Raw genomic sequence first — 26025 nt, 5'->3', positions numbered from 1 at the left:
CTGCTGGTTCAATGGAAGTTTCTAGGACTTTATACAGTGCTCAATGCATTTGTATCACATTCAGAGCTTCCCTAAAGGATTTGCTTCAGTAGAAACTTGGGATATTTTAGAATTGTGGAATCATAGAACTGTTTTTGTTGGAAAGACCTCCAAGATTATTATGTCCAACTGTTAACCTAGCACTGCTTAATCCACTACTAAACCACATCCCTAAGTACCACATCTATTCTTCTTTAAACACCTCCAGGGATGGTGCTTCCACCACTTCCCTGAGCAGTGCTTGACAATCTTCAGTGAAGAAATTTTTTTCCTAATATCCAATCTAAACCTCCCCTGGCACAACTTGAGGGGATTAATCTTAAAACCTGTATTTTTAAATCTAGGTGCCTAGCCTGTCTCCCTTGAGCTTCCTTATAGTGCCTGGAAAATTGATGAAAAGAGAGAACCTTGAGAATGTGAGTTGTACATTAAACTACCTGTATTTTATTGGATGAATCACATCCCAAATGCCATTGACTATATTGAGAAGCTCTCCATCAACTGGAAGGCAGCCCTGCCAGAAAGCTCTGCTGCGGGTAAACTTTACCCAAAGCAGAACTCATCCTATCTCCAGTTTCCAGACACACCTCTGGTGGCTTCCAGAGGCGGAGGTTCAGGATCAACTCAAGTTCAGGCTACCTGGGGCATGCAGAAGAGCAGGAACAGCGTTCAGCTGCCACTGGAGATAAGGGATGGATTAACAGGGACTTCTAACATTATTTCAGACTGAAGTTATTAAATCAGTGACTGATGGGCAGGCAAACGCTGTGGTCATATATCAGTAAATACGCAAGTATTTCCTTAAAAGAGAATACCCCAGCCTGAAACGGGAGAACAATTGTGCCAACCTTGGATAATGGATCATGGCCAGAGGACCCAAAAAAGCCACAGGATGGGTTTGTCTGAGGCGTTTTCACGCCTCCGGGCAGCTGGGAGCCCCGGTTACAGACGGACAGGGAGACCCTGAGGAGACCCTGAGGAGCTCCTGAGAAGCGGAGCCAGGAGAAGGGGTTAAAACCTCCCCTCTTCCCGACCTAACCCTCCCGGTTCCCCCGGCCCGTAAGGATCTGCGTCGCCTCGGAGAAGGAGGGCGGGAAGAGCTGCGGGCGAAGAGACGGGGGGCGAAGAGCGGGGATGCGCCCCGCCGCCATCACCCCTGACAGGATCCGAGGCTGCGGGGACGACCGAGCTCCAGCCACCTGAGGCCCGCAGGCCGCGCCTGCGCAGGCGGGGCGGCTGCCCTCCCCCTCGCCTCGGTTTGAGGGGCGGCAGCCTGATCCCCCCCTTTCCATCCCCCGCAGCCATGTTAGTGTGGGGAGCGAACCAGGCGGAGAGGGAGGGAGGGAAAGAGAGGGAGAGAGGGCAGCCGCGCATCCCATGGTGCAGCGCGCCGGGAGGGCGGGGGAGCGGCCTGGAGTGGCCGGGGCGGGCGGTGGGGCGGGCAGGCAGCGGGCGGGCAGCTGCCCGCTCAGAGCCTCCTAGAGCGGGGCGGCCTCAGCAGGCGGTGTGACGAGTCCGCTGCTTCTCCTCCCTTCGCCCCAGCTGGCCTCGGCTCCTCCGCCCGCCCGGGGGTTGGCTGGCTGGCTGGCTGGCCGGCCGGCCGACCGAAGGTGGTGTCTGCCCGCAGCGCGGTGAGTGCTGGCGGCGGGGGCTGCCTGAGGAGAGGAGGAGGAGGGGACGGAAGAGGCGAGGGGGACAGGCGGAGTGAGGCGAGGCGGCCCCCACGGCCCTAACTCACATTACGGGGTGGGGAAGGGGGGTGTGTGGGGGAACCGGCTTCTCTTCTCCTTCCAATGTGTGTCCGTGTCCCCCCCCTACCCCGCCACCTCCGGCTCGGGGTGCGACGGCGGCCCCGTCTCCTCCGGGGAAGAGCCGGGCGGTTCTTCTGTATCCTTCGGGAGGTGCTGCCTTGGACAGCGGGGAGCGGGGCACAAGAGACCCCCTACCCCTCCGACCGACGGGCCGGGCGGGTGTGCAACACACGAACCGCAGGCAGTGGGTGCTCTCGACCGGGGAAAACCTCCGGCGGCTGAGAGCACCTCAGTGCCGGGGGGCGAGCGAAGGGTTCCGGCCGAGGGTGGTGGTGGTGGTGGGTGTGGGCTGGGGGCCCGGTTCGGTCCGTGAAGGCGCTTGGCTGGGTGGTGTTGTGAGGACGGGCAGGATGTGAAGGGAATGAGAGAAGAGGAGGCTGCGGGGAGAGGTCATCTGCTGCACCGCCTGCTCCTTCCCACCCCCTGCCCGGGGGGAAGCCGGCAGCCCTGAGAGCCCGGGGGGGTTCGGCCCTCCCTGCTCTCCCGGTTCGGTCCCACCGGATGTGGCGGGAGGCGGCTCGGTGCTGGCGGGGCCCCGGCTCGGCGGAGCGGGACGGTCCGTAAAGTAAACAAAGGGAAAGGAAAGGAAAGGGAGGAGGAGGAGGAGGTGTCCCCTGGCTGCCGGAGCCGGGCTGCCTGGCTTTGCCCCTTCCTCTCTGCAGGCGAGCTGGTGAATCTGTGGTTGCCTCTGAGAGCCTGGGTGGGAGGGCGGGGGAAGTGGTTGAGGTTTCTTCTCTTTTTTTGTGCGTGTTGGGGTTTTTGGGGGTTTGGTTTTGAGGTGGTTTGGGTTTTGGGGGTTTTTTGGTTGGTTGGATTTTTTTTAATTTTTTTTTTTTTCTTTCGGTTGTGCTTTTTTTTTGTTTGTTTGTTTGTTTGCTGCACTCGCTGGGGAGTGGGGATGTTTGATCTAAAGAGAAGCAGGGGCAGCACTGTGGTCACACACACGTTAAAACCTGCAGGCAGCTTCCTAAATCTGTACGGGAGAAGGGGGAGCAAGTGTTCCTCAGCGTGGCTTCTGATCGGCCACAGAAGTTGGATTAGATAGAGGAGCCTTTGCACTTCCTGGAGAAATCTTTTTTTTTTTTTTTTTTTTTCCGGTTGTAAACGGGATTTGGGAGCAAAGTGAGAATTCTGCTTCTGCAGCTGTAAGAGAATATCTTTCTCCTCAAATCCCTGCAACTAATTTTGAAGCATATGCCTTGTATTGCCAGTTCTCACATCCATTCTCTTTCCAAACCTCCTTTGCTCAAATGATGCTTTTTTGGGACAAAGAGTAGTTTTTTCTCTTTGATTTCCCTTTATTTTATTTTTTTTTTAATTTTTCTTTTTATAGCTGAAAAACTGTTTGCTGCATTATTTCTGTGTTGGTTGACTTGCAGTCTTGTTTAAGTGCACTGAAAGCAGAGTGTATCCTGTAGGCCTATGCACCAATGTTTGGACTAATGCAGTGTCAGCCTGCAGCTCAGTTTTTGGTAGTTTGACTATGATAATAGCAGTACTGTAGTAAATGTGTTGAACAAAAAGTTCACTTGAAAGAAGAAACACTTGGGCATTCACGTTGAACTACTTAATGTAAATGTTAGCTTAAAAGTGAAGTGGTATTGCAGTGTCCCTTAAAAATTCGGTCTCATTTGACCTTTGGTTGTTTAATATCTTTCTTTCCTGTATTAACTGGAAAAGTCCCACATTCCTCAAAGCTAATCTGCTTTTATCATCCCTGATTCTTTTAAACCTGTGTAAGTCAAGAGCATAACTGGGTTTGAGCCAGAAAATATTAAATGTTATGTAGTTATTTGGAACAACTTGTTATCTTACTGATGTTGTCCATGTCCAAAATTCCACCACTTCCTCTCTCCACCCTGGCTCCTTTTTTTTACCTTTGAAATGAGTCTGTTATCATGGAACACCTTTGCCTGTGTGGTGTGATTGCAGATGGGGCTGCAGCCTCTGGATTCCTTAAAGCAAGGAATTATGGTGAGATTCTGTAAAGAATGTGTGTGTGTGTACCTTTGAGATTGTAGCACATACAACACATGTAATGGACCTAAAATCTGGAAATGGAACAAACAAAACGAACAGAAACTCAAAAGAGGGAGGAGACACTAGTTGCTGGGAAACTATTTTCTCTTGCAAGGCAGTAAACTCTACAGCCTATTAAACAAGAGAAAAACAGTTCTGAAATTAATTTGTCTTTTGTGGTGTTATGTCCAAAATCCACTTTTTGGTGGAATATTACTTGAGTTGATGTTTGTGTTGGTCTCTTGCTTTTCAGGAAGGTAAAAGTGTGCATGTAAAAAGAAGATAGGATAGTACTTGTCAAAAGTGCTAAGCTTTATTTGGCCTCAGCCTTAGGTATTATTAAAAGTACTAAGCATGTGTAGTTGACATAGCAATCAAACAGGAGTGGGTAATCCAGAAATGGGTATTCTTAAATAGCAGCCTTGTGTCTTGAATGTAAAATGTGCTGAAATATCTTTAAGAATTGTTTGAACTTCTAGACATCTAGTGATGTAACTTTCCTTCAAAGTATGCTACGTGTTGTTGAAAAGGGCTTTTTTTTTTTTTTTTTAATACAGTGGTTTTAGTGCATGATGATTAATAGTTGAATGGGGGAATCTTTGGTTTTGTAAATTCCATCAAGCTGATAGACATTTGGGGGGGATGAGAAAAGTAAGAGTGCTTTTTGGAGATTAAGTAATAAACCATGTGGATTTGATAGTCAGGAGATTATATTTAATTTTTAAAGTATATATGAAAGTGGAGGCTCTTTTTTCAACACGAGGGTATCTTAAGAAACTGAGCATCCCTGGAAACCAAAAAGTTACTTTCTGCCATTTGTGTAACAAAATCAACAGTTTGGGGTTTATTTATTTTTTTTATTTATTTTTTTTTATTTATTTTTTTTTCTTTCACTGGTAGGCACTGCCCTGTGTAGCAGTACTGTCTTTGACATGATGTAACATTCATCATAACAATACAGATTATTCCTATTCCTTTTATGTCTCTTAGGATTAGTGGAAAAGTCCTTTTCATCATGACAGGGGACTTTCTGCATTCTCAAAGTACAGTTTTAAAGTACAGTGTTTTGCTGGCTGTTCTTAAAGATACCTGTGCATTCACCTACAGGTTTTTAACAGCTGCCTTACACCAGTGTTTAAACAATAGTCCTGTTTTCCAGAATATTGGTAACTATATAAGTAAGTTGTAATTTTGCTGTAAAATCTGTGTGTTTGCTTTTAGCTTTGCATAATTTTTGTCTTGAATTGGACATCTGGAGCTTTATGTTTTATGTAGATTGTTGCATATAGTGCCTTCTTATTCTGAACAAATTTCTATAAATCAGTATAACATATTTAAGAAGGACACCCTTATACTAGAATTCATGTTCTAGAGCTTTGTTTCTGGTGTTACAGCTACCACTCTGGGATGCTGGCAGTGAAATCATGGGTTTTATTTACTTTTTACCATTTAGCTTCTGGATCCTTATTTTGGGGAGCTATCAATGAAAACTCAAGTGTGTGACAGATATTTAGCTCCATCATATGTGGTCTGCAGACTAAATCTGAAATTCCAGGTACTGTTTCTGAGTATCATGAAAACACAGCTATGCTGACAGTTTCTTGAAAAGGTTTTAATTATAGGACAGGATTTTAAAAACTGTCACTAAAGATATCCTTACTGTATCACTTTGAGCTCTTGCATGGAATGATAGCAGGAATTATTCAGGAGCACTTTAAAACTCTTAATTTTGAATGTACATACTTAGCACTTACTTACTACAGCAATTCTTGTTTCCCTGAATGGTAATTTATATTGAAAGCTGTTGTCTTATTTTTAAGTGTTGGGAAAAAAAAAACCACCCTAGAATTTTAGACAGATTAATGCAAGATAAGAGTTAGGAGATTGTTAACAATTTGAAGGGAGTGTCTTGATTTGTGTATGACTGACACTTAGGAGGAGCCTTGAAAATCCAGTGTGTTTTAGCAGTGCTCAATGGATGTGGCTTGATGTGTTAATTAAAAAGACACAAAGTTGAAATAATGGGAAAATAAGTTGAAAATGTGGTATCCAGATAAATACCTGGCTTTAATGAGTCTGTAGTGTTGGGGAGGGAGGACTGCAGAGATGCTCAAGTGAATCTTCCTAAAAACTCATTCTTTTCTCTCCACATTCAGGCTGTGTTTGATAGCTGATCAGGTAAATTGTTGAAGGTGGCTGTTTAGGGACTGAACAGCTTAAAATCTTGCAGGTTTTGTGCTGTAGGCTTAAATTTTTATTTTCTCTATCCTGTTCTTTTGTAACTTTGTGTTCTTCTTCCCATATAAGCTTCCTAAGGTAGGGGTTTGATGCTTGCTCAGCATTCAGTGTTGCTGACACTGGGATGCAAGCCCTGCAACTGGGGTGACTTTTGAGTGTTAGGTGTTCATTAATAGAATTTTAAAAAACCCCACAACTACACACACACACACACACACACACACACACAAATCAAACACCCTAAAGAATGAAAAACTTGAAGTGGTTTGATCTGATGTTTTCTGTTTGTATTAAAGCAGATGTAAGAGAGACAGTTGTGATTATCCAGGTCTGTCGTGCTGAAGCTACTAAAATTCACAAGGGGATGTTTTGAAAGCTATGTCAGGGAGTGTGTTGCTGGAGGGAGTTGACACAGGATATTGTGTATATGGAAGAAATCCTTTTAGAGATGCAGAACCACAGAAACTGAGTGTGCTCTGGCTTTTAAAATACCTAAAATCTAGAGATGCAGCAGAACACTGGTGGTGTCAGTGACTGGTAGGTTAATAAGACATTGGAGAATAGTTTCCTGAATCTGGTTTACAAGGTTTGAATGCAGCTTCTGTCAAGTTAAAGTCAGAAGGAAGAGGTAAATAACAAAAGCTGAGGGCAGTAATCTTGAAGGCAATGCTGGGAAATTAAATATCAAATATGGATGGATCTGAGATCTTACAGACTTTGTTAGACAACACTAATAATTTGCTTAAATCAACATTAATTGTGGGTGCATCTACATCATCTTTAGATCTGCAGGAGCCCAGGAGTGAACTACTAGAACTCTCCTATATTGGTTCTCCTTTGTCCCCTGTGACTTCAAGATTTTTTTTCCCTCTCTTCTAGCACTTCATTGGTTTACCTGTTTCTCTGCCTCTTTTTGTCGTGTGTAGTGCAGAAAGGGCATATATAAAAAGTGTAAGTAGTTTTAGATGGCTTATTACTGCACCAGAAGTATTACTACTATTTTATTTTATTTTCTGGGAAGGGGAACTGACACTTGGTTTTGTTTTCCTACAGGGTTCCACTTCATACAGTGTAATATAGGTCAGTTTAGAACTTAATGATTAAGGTTTACCTTCACCCTTTCCCAGCCCATGGAACTGTAATTTAACTCATTTCAAAGCCCCAGGACTAATTTGCTTCCTTTTGACCAAAAGTAAGTGTGTGAGCAAAATACGTGATTCCGTTGTCCTGGAGACCATAATGGGAGATGACGTATTCCTTACAGCTGCTGTCACTGTAGGTGTGTTGGTGAACAATAAATTTAGAAGCATTTGGACAGTGTATATGTAAAGAGTCCTCAAAATGAGGCAGTTCTCTTTGTGTTTGCAGAGTGAAGTGGTAGAGCTGAAGCTGTTCTGGACTGTAAGAAAGAGGTCAGAGGGTTCTTGTGACTACTCCTGCTTCCTGCTGCCAAGCTTGGGGCTTTTCATTGTTTACTCACAGATGAAAATGGGTAATTCCTGCTTTTGTTTTATTTCAGTTTTGGGGGAGGGGAGAGGGAGCAGACCATCTGAGGCTATGAACTATCCTTGGAAGGCAAAGATGATTTTTGCTTTAGTCCCATTAAAGGTTCTGGGAAGGATTTGAAGCAGCAGTAGCTCGTTGTTTGGGTTTTTTTTTTATTGTTTGTTTTTTTTTGTTTTTGTTTTGCTTCGAAGTATGGGAAGGAGGAGCTGCTACTCTTTCCTGTTTTCTTGCAGCTAGGATAACAATTAATTTGGTTTCAGGGGGGTAGCAGAAGTCTAGTTTAGCAGAAGGTCAAAATGAGTCAAATTAAATATTTTGAAGATCTGAATGCACCTCTTAAATGATGTACCTTGCTTTTTTCCCAGGCCTTTCTTAAGGCTGCAAATAGTGTTCACTGATGTAACCTGTGGAATGTACAGTAGCCAGTAAAGTCTCAGGTCCATCTACATTTGATACTTCATTTCCCAGCTTTTCCTTCAAGATGACTGCTAATGAAGATGCTTGTAAAAGATAAATCCTAATGTCCAAGTTACACCCAGTAGTAGGGATTTAATCACTCAAGACCTCTGTTGTCCTAGCATAGGTTTTGTGTTCCATGTGAATGCTGAGGTAGGTTTATCCTCAAAAATACTCTGTAGCATCATGATTATGAAATTCTGTGATCTGTAAAGGAGAATTTCCTTTTCCTTATCTTGTAGGCAATCTTGTAATCTCTTTTTCTTTGAAAGGCAGTGTAAAAACATAAATATAGCCATTTTCTTATGTAGGTATCTGTTCTTTATTTCCTTTTCTGAACCAGACAGTTCTAATCTTTTTGTCCTTTGATGGCAAAATTGTCTATGTTCTGGTTTAGAATACTGTTTTATTTAAATTGTCACTTTTCTCAAGTAAAGGTTAATACAGAAAGAAGAAAAATAAAGTCAGTGTTTAAAAGAGTACAGTTTCTTTTTTATTTTGGTTAATTAGCCAAGCAGTTTCCCATCTTCTTTCCCCTGCTGTTTCTAATACACTTTCCTTCAAGGAGAAATCCCTTTTCCTGATGGCTGAATGTTTTTGTGGTTCTTTTATATCCACTTGTACCTCATGTTTTAGAAGCCTCCTTTATCCCTTTGGTCCTTTACTGATGCTTTTTTTTTTTTCTGTAGTGGAAGTAAAGTCAAGGTTACTTCTTTATAATTGATTTTACAGTCTAGGAAGTAGCACAACAGTAATGTGTACCAGGTACCTTTATAGTTCAGTTGCTTGAATTTACTGTTTGCCAGGAGTTAAAATTTGGTGGTAGTTTAATTTAGTATCAGACCTTACTGCTCTTTCTTAACCCTTTCTCAGTCAATTCCAGAACTTGATGGAACTGTTGTGTTTTGGCCAGTGCCTGGGACCTCTGGTGCCTGATGCTGCTGTTTTTTGTTAACCAGTAATAGAAAGAGGTAGGAAACATTGATATAACCACAGTATTCCAAGTCAAGAGGAAAGAATTTTATTTCTGCCTCTTCTGTGGCTTATTTTTTTTTCCTTTTGCTAGCTGAACTAATTTACCTGCTGCACTGTTGTTTATTTCCCTTTAAAGTAAGGACAGTGTTTTGCTTCATCCACTGCCAGACAAACACGTGGTAGTTCTGAAGTGCTTTCTAATAGAGAGATTCAAAGTATTTCTCACCAGGGAAAAAGTAGAAACTCTGATGCTGGATCAAGTTGTTAATTTAAGGTGTCATCTTGCTGCTTGGAATGAACCTTGGCATGGCCATTGCAATTAATCATGTTTGTCAGTGTGCTTGGTAACCTTCCATGATGCCTGGCTCTGAACTGTATTTGCACTTAATAAGTAAATGGTATTTGCATTTTATTTGATGAGTAGGAACAAAAGCTGGTTGATAATATGTATATATATATGTATATATCCCTCTGAGATGAATCAAAAAATACAGGTTTTTAATATCTAAGTTCCATTTTTAATTGTATTGAATACTTTTATTTTGTTAAATTTTTAACTAGTTTCCCAGTGCCAGCTTTCACCCAGGAAACCTTTTACATGCTTCTCACACATGTGGGTCTCTTCCTTGCAGTGAAGCTCTTAGCAAATGGTACAAATTACATTTGCTGTTCTTGCTCATGTGTTAACAGCACCATTATGGGAATGCTGTTAATTAATGGCTAAAGAAGTAATTCTGAATTTTCCTCATCTCATTTTCTATTTCAGGCTTACACACAATATCCTAGAGGCTTCTGAATTCCAGTTGATTCATTAATTACCATGTCATTTTCACTTGAGTTTGTATAAATCACAAAGCTGCCTGTTTTCTCTACTACTTCTGGTGCCTCTTAACTCCCCCACCTCTTTTCCTACTCTGTCCTTAGTGCATTTTGACTTTTGTTGTTCAAATGTCTCCCCAAAACACACTGTTGAAGTTCTACAACAGCTGAGTGCAGGAAAAGAAATGCTCTCCTGTGGTATAACAAGGAGGTAAATACTTGGAGTAATCATTCTCCTGAAGTCAATACTGGTGGGATTTAGTTAAAATGCTGTGTTCCTTGTTGGGCACTGTGCATTCATAAAGGGGTTTCTGCTCTTTTGAACACTTTCAGTAACAGATCAGATACTTGAGGAATATGACACATGAGAATTGAAGAAACTAAAGTGTTAACCTTTTATTTCCTCATAGTCTTAAATTATTCACATGCATTAGGCTGCTAGAAGGGTGATGAAGAGTAAAGTTTATGGGGGCTAAACTAAGAAATTGTTGATTTAAATAACAGGCCTGAAGGCTTGAGCTTACTTGGGGAGGAAAGCTTCTAATGGTAATAACAAACCATTGGACTCAATTTGGGAGAGGATTTTTGCCACTGAAAATTTTTAAAGAAAAAATTAGACATCTGTCAGAAGGGAAATGCTGTTTATTCCTACCTCAGGAATTGCAGATTGACAAGTTGACCTCTTAAGTCCTATCCAGCACTGGCTTTGGTGATGTTAATAGGTAAAGGAGGTGAGTTTGTTATTTTGGGTTTACACTGCTAAGTCAAAAGGTAGTTGACAGCAGCTGACACATTTTGTCTGAGCTGTTGTAAGCAAGTCCCTTCTTATGTTGTTAGCTATTGCCTGAAACTGTGCAGCTTTGATGTAGATGTGTTGCAGGCAGAGCATCATGTGTTTTCTTTGTGCTCTTCCCAGTTATGGCTGTAAAGGTCACGGAGAGAACCTTTCCATAAATGAAACTGTCATGCTCTTATATAGATACAGATGTTACCTGGACATGGCTTGAAAGAAAGCTATAAGCTGGTTATTGGTCCTAGAACAACTGGCTTGGTAGTCTTTTTGTCAAATACACTTTTCAGGGAAGAAAATGTGCAAGATTTCTAAACTGTGCAAGCCAGTTTCTTAAAGTGGCCTTAGAGTTGTAATTCTTGTATTCCTTTTGATATGGCCCTTTAATTAATTACTGTATTTTATTACATAGTCATACACTGAGCTTTGCTTTCAGAGTAATAGGAACTTCTTAGGAACCTGTACTCTGTTTTTATGGTGTTTTTTTTTTTTTTATACATTAGCTGATATTTTCATGTTGTGCCAGTAGGATTCCTCTGAATTGTAACATGAATTAATCTTGTTTTAAAGCAAGTCAAAATGTTTCACAGCATTTTGTCATGGAAGGAGAAGGTCACTACTGAGATTGGGAAACAGAATTAGGTAATCTTTAGTGAAAATGTGTTTGTAGACAAATTAAAACATGGTATGCATGGTTGTCTGTACTTGGTAGAGCCTCTGCTGGAACCCAGTATTAACCATGCCCCCTGTGTTTGAGATGTTTTTTATGAAATTAAAGAATAAATTAATTTATCTGAGAGCTTTTTAGCCACTATGTTAAATTTTAAAGGCAGACTGTGGTGGAATTAATGCTTTAGTGCTGCATCTGAGTTTTTAAGGAGCCTTTAAGCTAAAAGGTGGAGCTAAGAGTGCACATCTGTGCTATGTATATTAACTCTTGTAAGTGCCTTTGCTGCAGTCTGGGGAGCTAAAGCTCATTAAAAACACCACCTGTGTGGTGTGGAGGCAAGGGGAATGCTCTTGTTCATTGTTTGTATTCTGTTTAATCTGTTATAAAAGCTCATAGACTAGATATGAAATCTTTAATATAATTTCAGATTGACATGGTTCTTGTTTAGCATTGCCTTTGTAAATTCTGTGATTTTGGCTGGGGGGGAGGATCTCCTCCAAGGAGGGCATAGAATTGTTATTATGTACCTTACTGCATACCTGTATTGGCCTAGACATTTTATTTAATCAGTGCTTACCAGGAAAAATCAATCCACTTCCAGAAGTGAGTAATATTCCTTTCATTTTACCCATGTATTTTGATGGCAGAGTTTCAGGTTTGAACTTTTAAGAGAAATACGGGGGGGCTGAGAGGGAGTAAGTGTATGTCATGTGCTTCTCTTATGGGAATATTCTCTCCCTGTGCTTTGTATTGGTTTGAGTTTAGTATTTGTATTTCTTGGGATGTGAGCAGAAACGGAAATAACAGAGCCCCTGTAAAACTTGCTGAAAGAACAGAGTCAAAAGAAGGAGTGGGATATAACACCAAACAGACTTCTGTCTCCTGCCTGGACTTGGCATCAGTATCTCATTTTTATAAAAATCTGAGCTTCAGTCCTCAGGATTTCATTGTCTCATTGCTGGAAATTTGTTACTTACATTAATAAACAACCCAGAGGATTTCTTGAGGAGTTGTGGCACCTTCAGAGCATGGATGATGGATTCTCAGACGGGGATTTAAATGAAGTGAAAGTTCAGTTGTGTCATGGGCTACAAAGCTCCTGCTTATTCAGCCTTGGTGGAAGGGGGGGAGTTTCTCTGTGTGGTGGCAGTACTGCAAGTCTCATGCTGTTTCAGTCCTTTCAACAGCTAGTTTTGTGCCTTGCTCTCTTTTCATCAAAAGAGGAAAGGGAATTCTTAGAGACAGGGCCATGTATCATTGGCTTCATTTTTGAACTGAATCAGCTTTTTCTTCTCTTGAAAGCAAACAAAACCTTTAAACTGTTTCATAATCTGAGAAGAGTATTGAACACAGGAACTTCCTTTCCTAGGAAACAAATTTTATAGTTCTCTAATGTATTTATCTATGTGGCTTTTGGGACATAAATGAGGATAGCATTAAAATTCTTTCTTTCAAAAGTCTTTGCTCCTATTGAAATAAGAATTGAACTACAATATTCTCAAGTGGAGTAGGAACATTGGTCATATTACACCAAGCAAGAGATTGCAGAGTTTGGAAGTTTGGAAAGGCTGAGGACTGCAGCAAGATGTGAAAATAAATGCACATAAAGCACAGTTGCTTTATAGCCTTATTCTTGAAGCTGGTGGAAGTAGTAAAACAAGGCAGGACCTTGCAGGTCATAGTTTTGGAAGGGCAAGATGTGTAAGGAGTGAGTTCTGACAAAGGATTTGAAGCATGGTCAAAATCAAAAGGGGAGGGGGAAGCTGTGGTGTCCATGTGTGCATAATGTGAGATTTAATGCACAGCTGTCACTTGAAATGTGATATTTTGGGGGGCTGAGTCTGTGTTACAGCAGTTTTGTCACGCTGAACTGGTGTTTTATGTTGTTGTCTTTATAGGTGATTTTATGACATGAATGAGAGGATGATAGGAAATACAGAGTCCTTTGTTTTCTGGTGTTTTTAATACAGCACTGTGAGATTTTACTGAAATTTGTCCCAGTTAAGTTGTAACAATCTGGTTAAAAGTTTATGGGGACCTACTGGTTGTGAGGTGGATGTTTTGTTGGCCCATTTCTAGGATCTGTGTTTTGGTCCAATGAGTTTGTTCCAAATTCTGCTTCATGGGCTATGTTCTTTAGGTATCCAAGCCACAAAGCAATATTAAGATTAACTTAATGCTGGTACACAAAATCTCCTGAAACACTAAGGGTTTTGGGGTTTTTTTTCTGTATAGTTTTTTTCTTAGTGCTTCTGTGTCCCAAGGTATAGAGGAGCTGCCTGTACACAGCAAGACATGAAGAGTATCTTAAAAACCAGTATGCACTATGTAACTAGCAGGAACAGTAACTCTGCAGATAATTTAGTTATAATTATGCCTCATCTCTGTTAAAATACTATTTGTGTCCAGATATTGCTGTTATTCTTCTTTCTCTGTGCTGGCAGAGCTCTTCAAGTCTTTTCTGTCTCCAGTGACCTTTTGTGGAGTGAACCTGTGACTGCAGAGCTAAAGGCACATGATTAGAGATCTGATCAAGTTAAATGCTTTATAAGGATATTAAAAAAAAATAAAAAAATAGCATTGCACCAGCTGTGTTAAGTTGAAATCCAGGTAGGATTATGTGTAATTTTTGAGATAAACAAGGTGATACACAGTTAGGAATAAAACTGAGTAATATAAGAAAACAAATAAACCTGCATAAATAGGTGACCTACAGCCAGTTAGAAACAGTCTGAAAAGGAATCACTTTTCACAAGAAAAAGAAACCAAATTCTTGTAAAACTTAACATTTAAATATTATCAGTTTACTTTCTCTTTCCCTTATGGAGAAAGGTGGAGAAATTTCAGAAGCTTTGAAAAATTCCCTACTTTCTTAATCCCAAAGCAGATGATGTAATTGTGTGGTGGGGTTTTTTTTTGTGTGTTTTTTCCTTTTGTTTTGTTTGGGGTTTTTGTTTTTGGGGTTTTTTTGTTTTGTTTTTTCCTCCAAGTAAATTGTTTTGTAAGATTAAATACCTGTTGATTTTTTTGTGTTTGTTTTTTTAATAACAAAAAGTTGAAGTTAAAGCTCAATATTCTGCTTAACCCAAACTACTACTTACATTTAATCTCCTTTTGACCAGTTTAGAAGCCATCTGCATTAGAATGAGATTAATTGATGTTTTAAGAAGTGGTGCAACTAGTCAAACTTGTGTATTTGGGGGTTCTTGTCATCATTTTCTTCTTAAGTAAGTCAGACAGTAACCTGGTAAAACAAACCTTGGGAAGTCATGGCTGGGACTGGCTGCTGTCACTGTAAGGGAGGTGAAATGATGCTGTGTTTGGATGGTCTCTGCCTACATTACTCTCCTAATAGCTAATGACCAAAAGAAAGGCCTTTTATCTGTGCTCCAGGGTTGGCATCCAACAGCAAATCCCAGTAGCATGCATTTGTACACTGAATTTTACATGCCTGGGTAGTTCTATTGAAAATCAGTGGGATAACTTGTGTGGAAAATTCAGCATGTTTGTAAGTGTTTGCATTATTGATGCCCAAGCAATTAAAATAATATTTTTTCTAGTGTTTGTGTTTAGTGGGATTTTGATGTTGCATGTGAGTTCTGTGGGATTACACTAAAAGTTATTTTAACCAATGCTTTACAAGGAGCTATTGACATCAGCTGCCCAGAGAGGGGAAAGGCCTTTTCTGTCAGCCTTGGAAATTAAAAGGAGCTTTTGCCATATCAGAAAATACGTGGAATTAAATCAATAATGGGTTTCTCAGTCTGAGGAACAGCCTCATGAGCAATTTCCCCCTTTTTTTTCGTAAAGGACTTGTAAAGATATCATTCCTATTGTGTTAGTTGTTGGTGTTTTCACAAGTTGTCCCAAATCATGACTAATTCCCTAAAAATATTCAGAGCAGACATGATTCTGGGACAAGCTGTCGTTTTCCACTGGGTAGAGATAATGACACAATCTCTGTCAAACTCTAAAATGATTATTTCAAGGCAGTGCCATTCCTCTTGCCCCACTCCAAAAGCAGTGCAGGGGCTCAGTGTTACTTTTCCTCGTGTTATAGACGTGTTTCAGGTCAGTGCCTGTTGCACAGTTTCACAGTTTTATGGCTTTCCTGTAGAAAGTATTTTGGTTTTCTCCTTGTTTGTTTGGTGTGTGGGGTTTTTTGTGATTATTTGTGTGTGTGATTTTTTTTTTCCCCCCATGTTTATTACAGAGCAAGTAAACACTTAAGATTTGAGTGTTCTGGTTTCTATTTAAAAAAATCTGCGTGGTTTCTTCACTTTTTTGGTACTTCATCTCAGCAAATTCTCTTGTGGAAATCTCTCAGTGGCCTTTGTGTGTGGGGAAAACCCTAAGTAACTAAAGTGAGTAAAGGTTCAGAAAGAGTTCTTAAAATGGATTTCTAAGTGCTAAATATGTAAGCTTAGGCTTTTGACTGGTACTGCCCTGGTCCCTGTGGTTTGTATTTGTTCACAAGAGCAAAACCAACGAGCAAAACAGCAAAACCTGCTCTAGATTACTCAGCTCAGGAGTTCGTTTTGATTTATTTCTTTTAGGAAAGAGCCAGAGCTCTTTCTCAGGAGTGCATTAGGTGTGTGTTTTGAGCAATACCTGTATCTATCTGTTACTTCAGTTAAAAACTGGCTTGGCTGTCCTGTGGTGTACATACCCTGAGGAAATAAAAGCTTTTCACTGGTTCCTCCCACACACTTTTTTGGGTTTTTTTGTTCCAGGGAAGCACTCATTCTAATTCTAGACCTGGGTGCTGCTAACATTTCCAATCACTCATCAGGGTTTACAGTACTCACTGATTTGCTTCCATTAAATGCATTCTAGTTATATTAAAGGTGCACTTCAGAATCCTTTAACCCTCCTCCTTCAAAATACCAAAACCTCCAGGATTTGTGGCAACATGTTCTGGAAGGTATCATTTTGAGGTCAAACCCTGGCTTCTGCTTCTACAAACTTGTTTTATTTTCTCCTAAGAACTTCATGCAAATCTGCACTTGTAAAATAGATACTGCAGCTTATTCCTTTTGAAGGTTATCTTCGTAATTAGAACATCAGTTACTTGTTTTTTAAGTTTGTTGAAGATTTAACTATTTGGATGATAAGAAAATAATCCTGATAAACTCTACATGTTCATTTCAGATTTCATGTTTCATCCTGTATGGAGCACCTGCTGCTGAGAGCTGGAAAGTCTACTTAAGGTATGTGGAAGAGCTTAGTCTTTAACTTCATTAAAAATGGTTCAAGTTGACATTAGGTGTTTTGGTGGGCTTTTTGGGTTTTGTTTGGTTTTTGTTTGCTTTTTAAAGGTTTTTTTGTGGATTTTTTTGGCTTTTTTTTGTTTTTGTTTGGTTTTTTTGTTTTTTTCTGCTCTTTCGTTGTAATTAATGTTGAAAATCCTGGCTCTCAAACAGTGGATGTAAAACAGAATTTCTTGTATTCTTTTTTTTTTCCTGAGCCTGCTAGTACTGGCCTTTCTCTGGGTTTGCCTGTGCAGCAGTTTATTTATTATGCATGGGAGAAATTGGTGTTTTCTCACCTGTGGAAACTTAACTGGAAATAGTTTGACCAGACTTGGCCTTACCTGAGATGTTTTTGGTGCTTCTGTTTCCAAGCTCTGCTTTTTTGTAGTGCATAAAAAAATACCCTCAGCAAAATCTGTGCTTTAGGAGCACTTGGCTCATGTGAAGTAGTTTAGCTGTAAGCAGGAATGGAGAAGTTGGGTAACCACAGTGTTCTTTGTATTACAGCAATCTATTTCTGGTTTCCCATTTTGTTGATTCCTTGTGACCCCTCTTCTCCCAGGGTGAATGGTTATATTTACAAACTTCACTTTTATTCCTCAGTGTACTTGGTATTTTTGCTTTAATGGTGCTGACATATATGGATGTTTGAAATATTCTTTTGATTTAAGTGTGGCTAGAATAACTTGTTGGGTGCTTTTTTTTTTCCTGGTTTTTGTGTTATTTTCTTGGTCTTTTTTCCTTTGTACAATTTTCCCACTGATCAGTGGTTTGAGAGCTTGTATTTCTTATTTTCCTACTGCTTAGTCTTTGGCAGGTAACAAAACTCATTGCCTGTTCCTCAAAGAGCACTTTTGCATCTAACTTGGTGATGTGGAGGGCTTTATTTAAAACCTTCATATCTCCTGCTTTAGATTATGTTCATGTTCTCCTTGTCTGGGCTGTAAAGGACTTCAGAACAAAGGAGATGTAACTGCTACCATTCCATATGGACTGAGCCTCTAGCAGGATTTCATAATACTTTATTACAGTTCAGCTTCAGAGTATTTCCTCTGCAAATATCTCCATATTTTCACCTTCAGGATGGGTCACTTAGTGTCTTCTTAGGAGCTAAATCTGCAAGGGTAGATGTCTGTCTTTTCCTCAGTAGCATTTTTGCTTAACTTTTACATGAGTGGCCTGGATGTTAGTCAGCCTTTTTTAAACTTCAGTTTATGGTGACTAATTGCTTCTTCTTTTTAATGTCTCCCTTCCCTTTTCTGGTATGGGATGATGTTTATATTATGCAGTTAATTTTTTCCAAGCAGTTCCAACTACTTTCACTGCTCCAAGTAATAAGTTGAGTGGTTTAAAGAGCAGAATTCAGTTTTGTCACCTAAACTGGGAAAAACCCTAAGTACTAAAGTTGCAACAAAAAGGAGCAGCACTGATATTTTTATCAATTCAGACCCAAATTCATTGCATAATTTATTGTATTAAATCTGAATTATAATCCACATGGAAGCCCAGAGATTTTCAGAATTTTTTTTTGAACACGGATTATTAATAGTGTTACAAATTCAGAAATCAAGGGGAGGAGTAAACCAATCTCCTGCTCTTCACTTTATTGTATAGAAAGGCCTACAAACCAGACCTCTTATTTCAGTTTGTTTTTTTTTTTAATGCTTCCTTTAATTTTAGTTGACCTTTTAAGAGGAACAGCCATGACTGTCGTGATGTCATAGGCAAGAAAACACACTTGTGTGTTTTGTGAACTGAACCCATTTGTCCTTTGGAATACATGGGTTGTAGCAGGTTGAAGTGAGTCATATCCTGGTAAAACCATGACAACCAAGTATTTATTAGTTTGTTAGGTAAATACCTTGCAGTACCTTCCTAGATAAGACTTTCCAGAAAACCAGCCCTGTGAATAACAAGGCTGTGAAGTATAATGGCAAGTAAGTAGAAAAGGCAAAAAGATCTTAAATTTAAATTGCAAGTACTTCTGACTTGTCAGGCTGACATTGAAGTTTGTGTTGGGTTTTTTTTTTTTCTGGCTTGAGATTTTGTAGGAGGAAGAGATTAGTGCTACTTACTCTTTGAAATTTGCATTATATATGCAAATACTGGAATGACAGTTCCAATGGAAATGACAGAAAAATGTACTGAATCTTTTGCTTACCCAGCTGCTTTATAAACTGTTATTCTGTGTCTTTTATTCATATAACAAAAATTTAAGCTCTTGCATGTATCACAATAGTCTTTTCTTTATGTGATCATATACTTGGGTCTGCAGAACCACTACCTCATTTGGTACCCAAAATACACTTGTCTGTTCAATGCAATCTGCAAACCTTCTCTTACAGGCTGGATTTTTCCTGCTAATTTTGCTAGGGTAGTGCTGGCTTTACAGTTTCATCTTCTGGTATTATTAATATCAGTATTTGATGAAGTCATAAAATTAAGGATGGAAAGTTTTAAGTTCAGGTTCCCAGCCAGGCATGTCTTTTTTTTGTTGTTGTTGTAACACTCAAAAGAACCTGAAAGTACTTGGCAATTTAACCCTCCAGGTGTCAAGGAATAGGACCATGAAAGAGGGAAAAGTGGAAAAGTTGGCTAAAAGACTCTGCTAACATCATCCAGAAGCCTGAATGCAAGATGACACTGTTGCTTCAGCTCATGTAGCATCAGTCTCATCTTCCTGATGCTTGATGTTTGATTCTTTATTAGTGAAAGCAGAACCATAGAGCAATTTGGGTTGGAAGGGACCTCTAAAGGTCATCTAGTCCAAGACAGGTATCAGTAGAGAGAAGAGCCATGAGCCAACAGTTCAGTTTAGCTTTGTAAGTGTGATTTACTCCCCAGGCCAGGCTTTATGCACTGAATTGGTGCAGGGATTCTGTAGGTAAGAGCACATGTGTGTAATGTGTCTGTACACACATGTAGTGTGTGTGTGTGTGTGTGTGTGTGTGTGTGTGTGTTCAAAGGTACCTGGCAGCTGCTGACAGCAGGTGGTGCTAACACTTCCACCTAACAAGCATCTTCCAAAAGATGTTCTGGCTGTGTCCCTGCTGCTTTTCAGGGGATGTGATATGGGATGCTTTTCAACCTCATTGTTTTATTTCAATTGAAATTAAACTTTTTGGTGAGCAACCTTATAGTATGCAGCATAGCACTCCTGAAAGCAGTATGGCAGATCTGTAAACTAATGATCCTTTTTATCTCTTACAGTAAGAAATGCTACCTATAGGAAATCTTTAAAGGTGATATATGATTTCTGGATATTTTGGATGCTATTTTGTCTTAATACATTCAGGGGTTTTCCCTTAATGCAAAATTTGTTTGAAAACATTGCAGTCTGCACTTCAACCTGTGAAGAATAACCACTCCATTCTCACGTCAAGATAATTGATGCATATTACTGCTTGCCAATAACACCTATGTGCTTATAGCTCCTCCTGGCTTCTGAAAATGGAATTTTGCTGGGCCTTGCTATCTGGTTTATTTTTCTGGATTCCTGGGGAATTGGAGAAAGATTTTCTTTTCCATCAAGGTCATAGTAAACTTCAGCTTCTTCCCTAGAGGCTGGATTCACAAGTGTGGATGAATTCATCAGCAGTTGAGTACAGAACATGCTTCTCTCTCTGTTTGGGTTCTTCCTGTGAAGGGCTCTGTGCTCTCTCTCTATTGTTAGGCATCATGAGTTTTAAAAGCAATGAAATTGAATGTAACAAAACCACAAACCATGCCATGTGGTGCTTAATGCCTTCCTGAACTCTGTCCTGGCCTTTGCTCTGCATCATGGTTGTTGTTCCTGAGCTTCTCCCCAGAGCAGCAGTTGTCTTTTACATAGAAATAAATGGACTGAGCAAAAAAAATTTCAGTGCTTGTGATTTTTCTCCTTATCCCTCTGTGGGGTTTAATAAAGTCTCACCCTGTCTGGATTATTTTGGAATATGTTGCTGAAGTAGAATGAAGTAGGGATTTGGTCTTCCCTCTGGAGGTGCCAAAGGTCTTCTGTACACCAAAACAAATTATTTGTTTTAGTTGCCAGCCCTTCTGTTCCATTTGAGTAGGGAAATAAAAAACAGTAAACAAAGTTTGACTCTGTAAATAGTCTTCTTTGTAATACAGCTTGGATGGATCTGTGGTAGTACATTCTGATGATGCCAGGCACAGCCATGTAATCCTGCTGCTGCCTTCTGTATTGTTTAAATTGCAGATTTCTGAATGATTGACTTGGGTGAATATCAGTGAGACATATATTAGGACATGAGCCTTTGCATTGCTCTATTGTTTCAGCTTGGAAATGTTGACACCCTTTCACAGAGTAGATTCTTCTTCTCTTGGGGCAACTAATTCTTTTTTACACGTTCAAATTAGTAAGAGTAGTTTTAATATCTGAAATCAAGCATGCCTGTACATGTTTTTAACTATTGTGGTGGTAGGGTCTTATTTATAATCATAATATCCATGGATTCAACTCATTTTATGGGTCTGAAAAGCAAAACTAATTCTGTTACACTGTGGCTGTTCTGTTCCATCTCACTGGTATGTTAATCACTTCCCTAAAAACAGACATAGAGCTCTTGGGGGTGCAGGGCAGTATTTGCAGTAAAGTTTGCTGTAGACAGCTATGAGGACATTTTTCTATGTTTCTGTGAGAACACTTCATTTATTCACTGATAATGTATAATCCTCATCCTCCTTTGATCCTGGATTTTAGTTAAAGGGTTAAGATCTGTAGTGTCTGTTATCTGCTGCAGGAAAAGCACAAATCTGTTTAACACTGACCTGGGAAAGTTTCTAAAAGCAGCAGGATATTCTTAATCATTCACTCAGGCCGTGCTTATACAAGATAATCAATGATAATGTGCTCCTCACTGCTGGGTAGGAGAATGACTTTCCAGCATATCCATATTTCAGACATTTAACGGGTCAACTCTGTGTCAATCCTCTGAGTGCACCTTGAATAGTGTATTAATTTCCTGCTTGTAGGAAGAAACCTTGGAGAGTTTTCAGAGAACATCAAAAATTCAAACCAAGCCATAATCTTGAAAATTTCAAGTTTCACCTATAAACTTGAGTTGGGCTTGCCAGGCTTCTTGTTACCTTTGTGATAGTGTTTGGTACTGGTGTAGCATCTTGAGGTGCAGCTACAGACCAGGTTGCCATCAGTGTCCTAATAAGAAAAGGAAAGCCAGTGGGTACAAACATCCTGACAAGTCATAAAATAGTGTGGAGAAAATATTGGCCAACTTGGTAGCCAGCAGGACCAGCAAGTGACAACCCAGGGGGTGCCAGGGTTGGTTTGTGTGTGCTGTAGTAAAGGTGAGATCTGAGTTGTGCTCTGGCAGAGGTTCTTAGGGAACTTCCTCTGAAGAGGAGCAGTCTCAAGTGCACTTCCTGAAGTGTGTTTTAATTAGCACTGCCTGAGATGCAGGGAATTTCACTCCTCAGGAAATCCAGGGCTTAGAAATATTGGGCTGTGCTCAAAATGGGACTTGATGTTCTGGCTTAACCCTTATCAGCATTGTGTGTAGTGAAAAGTTTGTCTCCTCTGTGTTAGGCACATCTTGTTTGCTGGTGGTGCCTACATGATATTGGTTTTTTGATTATTTTTTTTCCCCTTATCTCAGTAGTCACAATGCTCCTTGCTCACTTTGATTCACTCCAGGTTTTCTATGGTATTACTGTGTTGCTGGTGATCTCCTATCATATATACATGGTTGGTTTCTCTTACCTGGTTGTAAAACATGGTGGAAAATCCTGCAATTCAGTGTTGGAACTGTATGTGTTGTCTTTCTTTCTCATGTATTTATGAGACAGGGTACCAGTTACATGGGAACAGCCAGGATAAATCCTTCCAAAGGAGCCTGACTCTCCTTTATGTCTAGGTGCTTGTAGATAATTCAGTGTGCTTAATCTTATATTTCTTTCAGACTTTGAGTTGCTGAAGTCTTTCTAGTGCATCATAATTCTTCATGCACCTTTGAAACTAAAGCTTTGAATTTGTTTGCTAAGCTTGCTGTCGAGTAGAATATATTGATAAAAACCTTTCTTCTGTACAGTGTGCTTGTGCTGCTAAGCATCTGTTTAAAATGTTCCAGTTCAGCAACAGAGTTTTTGGCCAGTGGATTTGTTGGCCAGTAGTTTTGATTGGTAAGGAATAACTGGAAAATATTGGAAATAATGCTGTGCTTGAATTTCATTAAAACCGCTTACAGTAGCAAGAATTGGAAGAAATAGTGTAGTTTTAATTATTATTATTATTATTATATTGTATACTGTCCATGCATACTGCTGCCTTAGGTATACAGTAAGTGACTTGCAGGAGTGATGCAGTTCTGTTCATTACTTCTAGATGTGAGGTTTTAGTACTTTTTCTGTGTAAAAAGCAAAAGCAGACAACTTGAATTCCCTGGGCAAGATTTTAGACAAAGGTAACTTGGGCAGTGTTTTCTTATTAAGGGGGATGAAGACCACATGAGAAGACAATAAGAATTTATAACTGCACCCATAAATGAATGCATTAAGTGAGATATAACTGTTTGTACCATGAGGGAGCCTGAATCACCCAGCAGAAGTTACTAATAGCTGTGCCAGGTACTGCTGAAATACTGAAATTAGCATGTGGAAGGTGTATTGTAACACTGCTGACTCCCAGCTGTATTGTGGAAGGTGCAGTCTGTAAATTGCCAAGCAAGATTCCCATTTAAAAAAAAAGGGTTATTTCTTATTTTAGCAAAAGAGAGTAATCAGAATGTGGAAAGGAAAAGGGCATTTTAAAAGTCATGGTTGTCAGCAGGACTCCCCAAGCATGGCATTCCAGGATATATTTGTATAGATTGTAAGCAGGTGGTTGTGTTGTCATTTCCCTCTTTCAGGATCAGTCGACTTGGTTTAACTTTCAGGAGAGTATGATAAAAGCTTGGCAGAATCAGTAGATGTTAAGGTCCAAAGGAGCTGAGGCAGCTGTAACCATAGACTTCCTCTCAACCTATTCCTTTATTCTAAATGATCTCTATAAGGACAGTGACTGAAAGGAATGGTAGTGGTTTTCTCAATAGTACAGAATGTAAATGATAGAATCAGAATGGGCTGGGTTGGAAGGGACCTCAGAGATCATCAAGTCCAACCCTTGATCCACTACTGCTGCAGTTCCCAGACCATGGCACTGAGTGCCACATCCAGTCTCTTTTGAAATATCTCCAGGGATGGAGAATCCACTACTTCCCTGGGCAGCCCATTCCAATGTCTGATCACCCCCTCCATAAAGAAATTCTTTCTAATATCCAACCTAAACCTCCCCTGGCACAACTTGAGACCGTGCCCTCTTGTCTTGCTGAGAGTTGCCTGGGAAAAGACACCAACCCCCCCCTGGCTCCAACCTCCTTTCAGGGAGTTGTAGAGAGTGATGAGGTCTCCCCTGAGCCTCCTCCTCTCCAGCCTGAACACCCCCAGCTCCCTCAGCCTCTCCTCATAGGATCTGTGCTTGAGTCCCTTCACCAGCCCAATTGCCCTCCTTTGGACCTCAATCCAGGACCTCAATCTCCTTCCTGAGCTGAGGGGCCCAGAACTGGACACAGGACTCAAGCTGTGGCCTCACCAGGGCTGAGTACAGGGGCAGAATCCCTTCCCTGGACCTGCTGGCCACACTGTTCCTGATCCAGGCCAGGCTGCCATTGGCCTTCTTGGCCACCTGGGCACACTGCTGGCTCATGTTCAGCTTCCTGTCAATCCAGACTCCCAGGTCCCTTTCTGCCTGGCTGCTCTCAGCCACTCTGTGCCCAGCCTGGAGCTCCCCATGGGGTTGTTGTGGCCAAAGTGCAGGACCCGGCACTTGGCCGTGTTAAACCTCATCCCATTGGAATCAGCCCAACTCTCCAGTCTGTCCAGGTCCCTCTGCAGAGCCCTCCTGCCTTCCAGCTGATCCACACTCCCCCACAACTTGGTGTCATCTGTGAATTTGCTGATGATGGACTCAATCCCCTCATCTAAATCATCTATAAAGTTATTAAACAGAACTGAGCCCAACACTGATCCCTGGGGGACACCACTGGTGACCAGCCGCCATTTTGTTGTAGCCCCGTTCAGCACCACTCTCTGGGCCCGACCTTCCAGCCAGTTCCTAACCCAGCACAGGGTGCTCCTGTCCAAGCTGTGGGCTGACAGCTTTTCCAGGAGAATGCTGTGGGAGACAGTGTCAAAGGCTTTGCTGAAGTCCAGGTAGACCACATCCACAGCCCTCCCCTCATCCACCAGTTGGGTCACCTGATCATAAAAGGAGATCAGGTTGGTCAGGCAGGACCTGCCCTATGTATTTTAACTTTCTTCTATTTCTGGAAATCTCTGTGTAGTTTAGTCTATATTAGTCTATATTCCCAGTAGTCTGAACTGCATTGCATCATAGTTTTAAGCAAACAATTCAGTTTGTGGTGCTCTGCATTTAGGGTATGCAAAGTCTTAAAAAATCACCTTATGTACACACTTGAGTTGGATTCTTATTATGCTGAATACTTCACCTTAGAATCCTCTGCAGAATAATTTCTGTCATTGAAAAACAAACAGGTTCTTAGCTTGCACCACCCTGGTCTTAGGAGACTGGATTATCCCTTAAGAAAAAAAAATCCTGATATATTTGTATCTAGTTTAAGCCTTATGCTTCTGGCATTTATTTTAGGAGAGGTCTTTCTGGGTGGTTTGGGTTTTTTTCAATTTTTGATGTCCACATTCTATGGAAAATTATGTATAGATGCAGGTGGTCAAGAAAATATGACAACCAGTGGTTGTGGTAAAATCTGAACTTCAGGTCAGAGGTTTCCTGTTTGTAAGGTTTGAAGGGAAGCCAAGCCAAAGCCACCTGGAAGATTTGGTTGGGTGTGTGTGCATAAATTTTATATATACATATATATATATATATATTTATGTACAGTGAAACTTTCACCAGTTTGTGTTCCACTTCTTTTATAAAAAGGCTAAGAATTTGAGCTCTATATTAAAACCAGAGGTCAAGTGACATCAAAATTACTGAATCCTGATCCAAATACAAGGAATTAATTTTTTTAATATTGCTTTTGATAATAAACACTGTTTTGGAGACAAGGTAAATACAGCTCTCCTCCTGGGAAGCAGGAAGAATTAACCTGAGGAAGACATTAAGTTAAATTCCTTAATATACTGGTGGTCTCTGTATCCATGGTAATAACAGCATAAATAAAAAATCTGTATAGAATCACCATCTACAAGCAGGATGAGTAATATGGGCCATAAGATCCTGTTTTAGCTTTTATAACTAAATCCCCCACTCCACATAAAAAGAAAATTTGGGGTGGCCATATTCAGAGAAGCAGCAGAGATTTAAAAAGTAGCTTAAATGCATAAAGACAGAGTTAATGATTCTTTTAGCATCTAATGCTTCTCTAATACAGGTTCTCCATCCTTTAATTCTTAGTTGGCTTTGTGTAGAAG

General features: G+C 40.5%; 1 protein-coding gene across 4 annotated transcripts in view; it reads left to right on the top strand.

The window, feature by feature from the left end:
- Positions 1-1462: 1462 nt before the first annotated feature.
- The window catches only part of PTK2 (protein tyrosine kinase 2), a 224242-nt gene continuing 199679 nt past the window's right edge, over positions 1463-26025 (top strand). For 2 of the 4 annotated variants that reach the window (XM_030445997.1, XM_030445992.1), the window contains exons 1-2: positions 1481-1670; positions 16475-16533. The gene's annotated coding sequence lies outside the window, so the exon portion shown is untranslated. Of the gene's footprint in view, positions 1671-7504; positions 7600-16474; positions 16534-26025 lie in introns of those variants that run through there. The other 2 variants (XM_030445996.1, XM_030445995.1) reach the window with 2 other exon arrangements.

The sequence above is a fragment of the Calypte anna genome, chromosome 2, assembly GCF_003957555.1.
Source record: "Calypte anna isolate BGI_N300 chromosome 2, bCalAnn1_v1.p, whole genome shotgun sequence".
Classification (NCBI taxonomy): Eukaryota; Metazoa; Chordata; class Aves; order Apodiformes; family Trochilidae; genus Calypte; species Calypte anna.
This window is presented reverse-complemented; position numbering and strand designations above follow the sequence as displayed.